Below are 8931 nucleotides of genomic sequence, written 5' to 3' on the forward strand. Positions count from 1 at the left end.
GTTCTGTGCAAATGGAGGGAGGGGTGGGGGGGGGCTGCTGGTGTTGGTGGTGGTGTTTCCTGGGGGGTCTAAGTACTTGACTACCTTCACTTTGTAGATCTCCTTTTGAGAATCTATCAAATATGAATGACTCCCAGGCATCAAGAGCAGCTAAGTGTGCCGCTGCTCTGCTGATGGGTTGCCCATCGTCCTCCTTGTTTTCTTCAATGTTGATGACAGGTGCGGATGCTTCATGGCGCATGGGACCTCCTCCACCTGTGACCCTCCCCATTGAGCGATGTTGTGCAGGATGTAACACACGACTATTATTCTACACACCCTCACCAGTGAGTGCTGAAGGGCTCCCCCAGATCGACCCAGGCACCTGAAGCACATCTTGAGCATTCCTATGGCTTGTTCAATGACAGACCCGGTGGTGATGTGACTCGTTGTACCGATGCTGTGCCTCGATGGTGGGGTTTCTCACAGGTGTCATGAGCCACATCTGCAGGGAGTATTCCTTGACTCCAAGGAGCCAGCCTTTAAGTCTGTCTTGTGCGTGGAAGAAGGCCAAGATGTTGGATTCACGCAAAATGAAGCAATCATGGCAGCTGCCAGGAAATATGGCACACACCTGCAGAAACCTCTTCCCGTGGTCACAAACCAGCTGCGCATTGATGGAGTGATATCCCTTTTGGTTGATGAACAGTCCTGGCTCATGTGCAGGTCCTCGGATTGCTACGTGTGTGCAATCACTTGTGCCCTGTACCCGTGGGAAGTCAGCCAGAAAGTGGAAACCCACTGCCCTTGCAGACTGGCTGATGTCACCGCAGGGGAAGTTGACATAGTCGGATGCCCTGGCAAATAGGCCTTCCGTGACCTGACGTATACACTTATGTGCAAATGACTGAGACACCCTGTTGATGCCATCACTTGCCCTGGAAGCATCTGAGGCGAAGAAATTAAGGACAGTGATGATTTTAACTTCAACAGGCAATGCGTGGCCACCAGGCCCAGCTGGGAGCAGCTCTGCATGAAGATGCCTGCAGATGTCTGCAACCACCTGGTGACTCAATCTGAGCCTTTGTAAACACTGCTCCTCAGAGAGGTCCAGAAGGCTAAGCCTCTGTCTGTAGACACTTTCACATGGGTAGTGCCTCCTGCGACCTCCGCCCCTCCATTGGTCCCTTCTCTGCTCTTCTGCAGGTCCTTGTGGCGCACGTCTGTCTTGTGGAGCTGCAACTCCCAGAACTGCATGCCGTGCTTGCCGCAGATGGTGATGTGCCTCCTCCTCAGGTGTAGTGTGGAATAAATCCAGTGTCCCCCATCCTGATGGTATCAGTTGAGGGGGTCCAAAATGTAGGTAAATATGTCTGAACACAAGAGTTCTGAGTGTGAACAAAGAAATCTCAGACTAAACACAAAGAATTCCCAGCCAAAGGTTTATTCAGAGAACTGATTGCCCTGCTGCAAAAACTCACCTTTTTTTCACGTGTCAATTGCTGGTTTAAAGGTCCAAATGGGTGTCGGCTGCAACTCGCCTCCATTTCCATGGCATGTTTCGGAGTCCATGGGAGGCACATGCAGAAGCGCTTAAAATGGCTTATGTATCTCAATACACAAAATATTAACAGGATTAAGTACTTTAAAGATCTCATTTGGCCCTTTAAATATTGTCCCGCCAGCACTTCCGGGTTTCAGAAGCACGTGCACCCAGATGCATCTAGGTCAAAGCCGGAAGTTAGCTGATTGGAGCCAGGGTGTGGCTCCGCTCCCAAAACCTACAATTTTCACTGCCCACCCACCCCTAACCCACCCGTTCTTGGGGATTAAAATTTTCCCCTTTGTTTAGGAGAAAAGATGTTCTTAAGCAACATTTTCAAGCGAAAAACTTTTGACCAAAGTTTTACAGTAATCACCGTTACTCTACATTCTCTCCATAGCATTAAATCAGATTAACTAAAGTGTCATGTAAGACAATTATTAAGGAATGGATCTCATTTGAATAAACTAGAGTGAAATTTGCGTGAGTCTGCTGGAATGGCCGGAATCTAGGTCAGCACCCAAATATGCTATTATTAGAAGGGGCAGATGCCGAAGGCCATGATTTTGAATGTCAGAGTTCAAATCTTACGACCATTGTATTTATGTTCATTCTGATATACACTTCACGTATTTAGTTCCCTAAAGATACAGGCTGCTTGAAGGAATTTTCTAGTGCAATAGAATTGCAGAAATGTAGAAAATGTTGTTCTTTTAAATCAGCAGTAAATATGCAAGCCTTAATGTTGTAAGATTAGCTAAAATGGAGTTGAACTAGCCCATGACATCAGATCACCTACATTAAAACCTCAGGTCATCCTGCACAGTAACTCTGTGACAGCTTGTCTAGTGAAGCAGGGGCAGTAAACATAGATCTCCTCTAACATAGTGGTTTATATGTTGAGGAGCGTACAAGTGTGGCTCCTTGGGTAGTGATGGGTGCAGAAAAAATGCCCCAAGTGTTATTGCACCCGCATTTGTTGGCCCCTTATGAACTCCTGGTCTTCACCTTAATCTTGAGGCATGTTCAGGACCGCCAAAGGAATATCTGTTCTCATCACTGTGTACCGTGCGATTTAAAGTCAGCAGCAACCAAGAATAATGAAGGATAGTATTGACTGAGGGAAATAACGCAAAAATGTGACAATGGCAGACTACCCAGCAAAACCAATTACTGCAGGGAGCAAATTAAAGCAAAATGTTTTTGAAAGCCCAAAATATAATATCAGTAACAGAAGGGTCTCCCCTCTCATTTAGAAGCCTACCTGGGACTCCTATGTGCCCACCTTTTATGGGGTAGAGGTATGCCTACTGTGAGCATCTCTTGATGATGTGGCATTCAGCAAGGAACCTTATTTTACTAATTATTCTATTCAAACGACAGCTTCGTTTTCACCCCCCCCCAAAAAAAAATTAGCCGCTGTAAAAATATGTGGGTGCACATTGGATTGGACGTGCGACCTTCTGCATCCAATTTTATGGCAGCTACCTGTCACTAGCGAGACCCCACTTTCCAACTTGTAAATTGTGTACGTATAAGGTTGGTGCCGTAGGAACAGAATGGGTGCTGGTAGACTGGAAAATCAGGTTGGATCCATACAGCTGGATCTGAGTACTATAGTGCCATTCTCTGGCAGGCCTTTTACATCAACCTAAAGCTGTCTTGCCAAAAATGAGCCATCGCTTAATTTAAATATTATAATATATTGAAATGAAGCCTATCTGATTTTCCATTCCACTCAGAATGGGATCATGCTTACGTTCTGTAGAGTAAGCTCAAAGAAAGCCACATGAATGATTGAGTTCTCAAAGATTTTTTTTAAGCCTTTTCTAATTTCCAGTTCTGCAACATATTTTTAGTCTTTTTGTTTGGCATTTTTAGGAAAAATCTATTCATTTTTGGGAGAATTATTTTTCTTCCTCCTAACAGTATAGAAGCTAAGGTAGACGAATACTGGGTGAAATGTTTCGAGACTCCTTGCCATCAGTGGGATCTCTCACACAGCGGTTGAGTGCACCACCTGCGATTTTGCATCCATTGTCTCCTAAATTCACTGGATAGAAAACCACTATTGAAGAATTTCCAAGACTTCAGCCGTCTTTCATGCCAGAATTCCCCATATGTGTACCCATTGTGTAAAATATTGGCACAATGGTAGCTTTCCTACCTCTGAGCCATGAATTCGAGCCCCACTCCAAAGTCTTGAACGCATAACCTTGGCTAACACGTTTGTACATTACTGAAGGATTGCTGCACTGTTGGAGGGGCCATCATTCAGATGCAATATTACACTGTGGCCCTGTCTACCTGTTCCAAGAGGTATGAAAAAATCCCATGGCCCTATTTGAAGAGCAGCAGAGTTGTCAAGTCAGCATTAAAACAGATTATCTGATCACCTATATCATTGCTGTTTGTGGGGCCTTGTTGCATGCAAATTGGCTGCCACATTTACCTATATTACAGTGATTACACTTCAAAAAAAAAGCAATTTATTAGCTGTGAAGCACTTTGGTATGCCCTGAGAATGTGAAAGGTGCTATATGTATAGGTGTTACCTCTAGCTCAGTGGTAACACTCTGGCCTCCGAGCCAGAAGGTTGTGGGTTCAAGCTCTACTCCAGAGGCTTTAGCACATAATCTAGGCAGTTACTCCAGGGCAGTACAGAGGGAGCACTGCACTAATTATTCTATTTAAACGAGGCCATGTGGGCAGTAGCACAGCCTCATTTTCGGAGGTGCTGTCCTTCGGATGAGACGTTAAACCGAGAAGCTCTCTGCCGTAAAAGTTCCCATGACACAATTTCGAAGAAGCGCAGGGGAGTTTGTCCCGATGTCTTGACCAATTTTTATCCCTCAACCAACACCATTAAAAAGATTATGTGGTCATTATCAAATTCCTGTTTGTGGAATCTTGCTGTGCACAAATTGGCTGCTGCATTTCCTACATTACATCAGTCACTACACTTCAAAAGTACTTAATTGGCTGTAAAACACTTTGGGACTTTCTTTTTCTCTCTCTATTTTAAAGAACAATTCATAATGTTTGCTGTGTAAAGAAATGTTCATGTAATTGTAAAGTACAAAGCCAAGCCTATCAAAGACTTCAAAGTATCAGAAACTATTAAAATCTTGGACGGTCCTAATGGAAAATGCTATAGGACATGAATTGGGTGATTATCCATCTTGCATGCAACCTTGTTATAGTAGCTAGATGTAAGAGATTTCCTGTTGATTTTGCCTTGTATTTGGATGTATCCTATTAATGTATGTAATCTTCCTCTTTCTAGATTTCTCATCATTTGAAATAAACCAAATTTGAAATAAAAAATTTTGAAATAAATGACCCACTTACATTGACTACACATTTTTTCCCCAATGAAAATAAATCTGGTTGGCATATTTATTTCAAAATATGTTACTCAAGCAGTTATGTAGCTGTACACGGTATAGTGCAAGCTCGCTAAGTTTTCTAGTAAACACCGAAGAGCTCGGACTTGGAAAATGTTTGTGCACTCTGTTCATGTTGGAAAGGCAGCAATCTGTTAATTAAAAGAAAACAACCCAAAAAACTTACCACTAAAGCTCACCTACTAATCTATGTAGTCCTGAGTATAAAGTAAAAAGCAACCAATGTCTTAAATGCAACCCTCCCTTTTCCGTCCCACAAGTAACCTTCACATTTCATGTTAGATATGAGTAATTATCAGCACTGAGCTAGGTTAGAAGGTATATTTTGCAAACTTCACCCACCAAGAGCACAGAGATTTTCCATCAATTCATTTTATTGGACAGAAAATCCTACAAAGACCCATTGACCTCAATACCCAAATTCCCAATATGCACAGGTGAAATTCTGCACCAGGAGTGTGAATTCCTAATTCTATCCTAAAGTTTTGACCCCAATTGCTATCTTCCCCCTATTGCACACATAAATGAGCTCTGCTCCCTCTTTATTGTATCATTAATTTGGCAAACATGCTGGTACAGACAGACAGACAGCATTTATATAGCACCTTTCCCAATCTCAGGGCATCCCAAAGCACTTTACAGCCAATTAAGTACTTTAGAAGTGCAGTCACTGTTGTAATGTAGGATGTTGATAAATTTTTTAGGGTTCCTCTTTAATGTGTAAATTATAAAATGTACAGTGATGGAATGCTGCTTGGCAGGATGCTGAGGAATCCATAATGGTCGGAAAATCCTACAAGGCCCATTAACCTCCAAACAGGAATTTCCAATATGGGCTCCCAGTGAGGAAGGCTCCAGGGCAGGGACGGCCAATTCATAATTCAACTAGTGGAGTAATTTTAACAACTATCAAATGAAACTGGAGATTAAAAGAAGTTTCTCCCCACAGAGCGGTGACTATGTGGCTCACTTTTGTCTCAGTGAGTAGGAGGATCCTGTTTGCTGCTAGCGCACAATTTGTGTAACAATTTGATTTCGAAGAGTTTTAACCGCAAATCAGTCTTGATATCAAGCGGCTTCTATACTTCTTGTTGACGTAACTGAAGAAAATCCCACTTCACACAGATACGTTGAGGTAAGGAAGGACAAGTATTTCAACGGCTCTTTGGGACAACTCATGGAACTCTTGAATTCTTTTGAATTGAGAACCAGAACTGATCAAAATGCATGGCTTTAAAAAAAAAGTCTCCAGCACTGATCAAGTTCTCTTTGACTCACGGCAATCTTGGCCTTTACTACGAACTCCTTTAAAAACGGATTTTGAACCCAGCTGAAATCCTGCAATTCATAATAACGGAAGACAATGTTGGGAATGTAGTTACATTGTCTTGTAACACATAGCTACTCCATAGTAAAAGTTGCTTTGGCAAATCTTTGTCATGCATGATGAAAATGTTACAGTTCTTACCTTGCAAAGGTTCATGGAACCTATTATATATGTTGACCAAATAGCCCAGGAAAACCTGGAAGCACTGATCAAGGAAATGGTGAAATGTTGATTCCGAGCCGATCAAAGGCATCCAGCACTTCTCCCTGAATTTGCAGATTCTTGCCAAAACTTTTCAAAAAGACAGCCATCAAACTTATCTTCATCTGTCGTTTCAGTTGAATGAGCTTTCGTTTGAAAAAAATTTTGTGGTTTATCTTTGAGGGCAGCTTGTTTGGTCTCTAAGTGGCATTTTAGTTTGCTTGATTTCATGCTATCCTGAGCAAGAACTTCAGCACAAAACACATCGTGGTCGAGGGTTTTCGTCAGAACCAGTAAATGTGAATCTAAAGTCCAAGTTGCAAAGATCGTACTTCCTATTTTGTTTTTTTGCCATGCTCTACCTGTTCCTACCACAAGATCAACATCCTCAACGTTACTCTTCGAGAAACGTGCCATTCCTTCACAATCATCAAACATCACAGTAAGGTCACTTATACAGCACATGGGAGTTGGGGTGTTCGGAACACTTTAATTTGAAATGGCAGATCAACGCAGGTATCAATTTAGACAAGGATCAACTAGACTGAAAGCAAACTAATATTGTGAAAAGACACTGCTTACCTGCAGCTGGAGTCTTATCCCAACTTACTGCCTCACTACGGTAGACTGAATTTCTTTACATTAAGGAAACTGAATTTAAACTTAAATTTGTTCAAAGAGACAGTATACACCAATGCAGCCTAAAATATCCATATGGAATATCAGTGGGAAAGCTTCTCCTGCCTGCAATACTCCTTCCAGGCGGTGCTGTTACCTACAATTCAGTTACTTGTTGTAGCAGAGTCATTGGAGCTTTGGACTGTTGTCCATTCGTGGCCTTAGTGTGATTTCTCCAAGAGACTGATTCCAGAAGTCACATTTTTTACACTTACCTGTGGCTGCACTTGTTCTGTCACCCACTATCCCCCCAAAAAACACATAACTTGCTGTTACACTCATGCAAACTTAATAAGTTAGCACCTAGTACAGTTATATTTAAAAGGATACCGGCCCTGGGGCTGCAGAGAGCGTATGCTCCATTTATGTGCAGAAGGGCCCAGAATATGGGCTGGATTCCGGCTCTGCCCTTTAAATTCCAGTCGACGGGGCCATGGGCAGATCTTCCACCTGCCGCCCCCTCCATGTCAAGCGGGTGTGTCGGGGAGTTTTCAGACTTCCCCAGGAAATCAGTCCCTTTATGTCCTCAAAAGACCTCAGACGAACTCACACCAGTTGAGATCTGGTTCGAGTCCATTTAAAGGCTCCAAATCTTAACTAGATTAAGGTAATCGATCCCAAGGGGGATCCGTTACCTTCTGTAGTCAGAATGGCTCGTGAGAGCCAAAGAGTTCTAATAAAGAAACATTTTTTATCAGCCCATTTGGGATTTGGAGGACTCCAGTCTACCTTGGATTGGCAAATTAGCTTAGACTGTGGCAGCTGCTGCTGATGTGCCTTGCAGGAAAATGACTCCATCTCTGGGATTTGGGATGGCATTTGCTCTCTTGAATGAGGGCAGGCGGGTGTTGCGCTCAACTACATCTTATGCAGCAGAGCAGGGCACCAGGAACCTCCAGGCCTTCATCTTTGTGAAGAGTGTTTGGCAATCTTTTCTTCTGCTGATTTGAAAACGCACAAAAGGCATCATTGCGTTATTTGTGCAAGATGTAAATGATGTCTGGCTTTTGACTTTTTTCATTTGCAAATAAGTATAAATTTTCAAGGCTGTAATTCTAATGTGGAGTCTTGCTCAATGGCAGTGAAGACCATAAAATCAGGCACTGTGGTCATCTACCAATTCTCCAGCGATTAAAGTGAACCTCTGCACTGATTCTCTAAACTGCATTACCACTGAGCAAGGCTCTGAGCCAGGAGCGACGCCTCAATTTATCCGAAGGTTTTCCAACACTTAATAAAACTGACAAATAAATGGAGATCTTTTCCCCCCCCCCCCCCCATTTATTTTTCCTCAAGATGTTAACTCACTCACTGGAGTAAGATTCCATGGCACCGATCTTGTGAGCTTTGATGGAGAAATGCCAGCAGATTGCTCAGTTGCGGAGGACATCACAGTTCAGCCAGAACCTGTCCGTACCAAGTGCAAAACCTTTCAACCTAGGCAGGGGAGTACAATGGACGGTAGCGAATTGGCCTCCCGTAATATACCCTGCCCGATCTTTGTTTCCATCCACTTCAATGGAAAAGTAAATTGGGCAGCGTGTTTAACCAGGGGGGGTGATCTGCTACTGTTCATTTTACACCCCCAAAGTTGAAAGTTCTGTCCCAAATGTCTATGCATGCACACTTTCAGTATGGGTCTTGTACAGAGGTTAGGAGCAGAAATCCTAGCCAATCTTCCTTGCTACCTCAGGACAGACTGGTGTTCAAACCTGGGACCTTCCGAGTCAGTACGGTTGAGACATAAAGAGACTTTGGCCTAGAAATTCAATTGTGCCACGCCCACTTTTAGGGTG

The sequence above is a fragment of the Heptranchias perlo genome, chromosome 6 (assembly GCF_035084215.1).
Source record: "Heptranchias perlo isolate sHepPer1 chromosome 6, sHepPer1.hap1, whole genome shotgun sequence".
Classification (NCBI taxonomy): Eukaryota; Metazoa; Chordata; class Chondrichthyes; order Hexanchiformes; family Hexanchidae; genus Heptranchias; species Heptranchias perlo.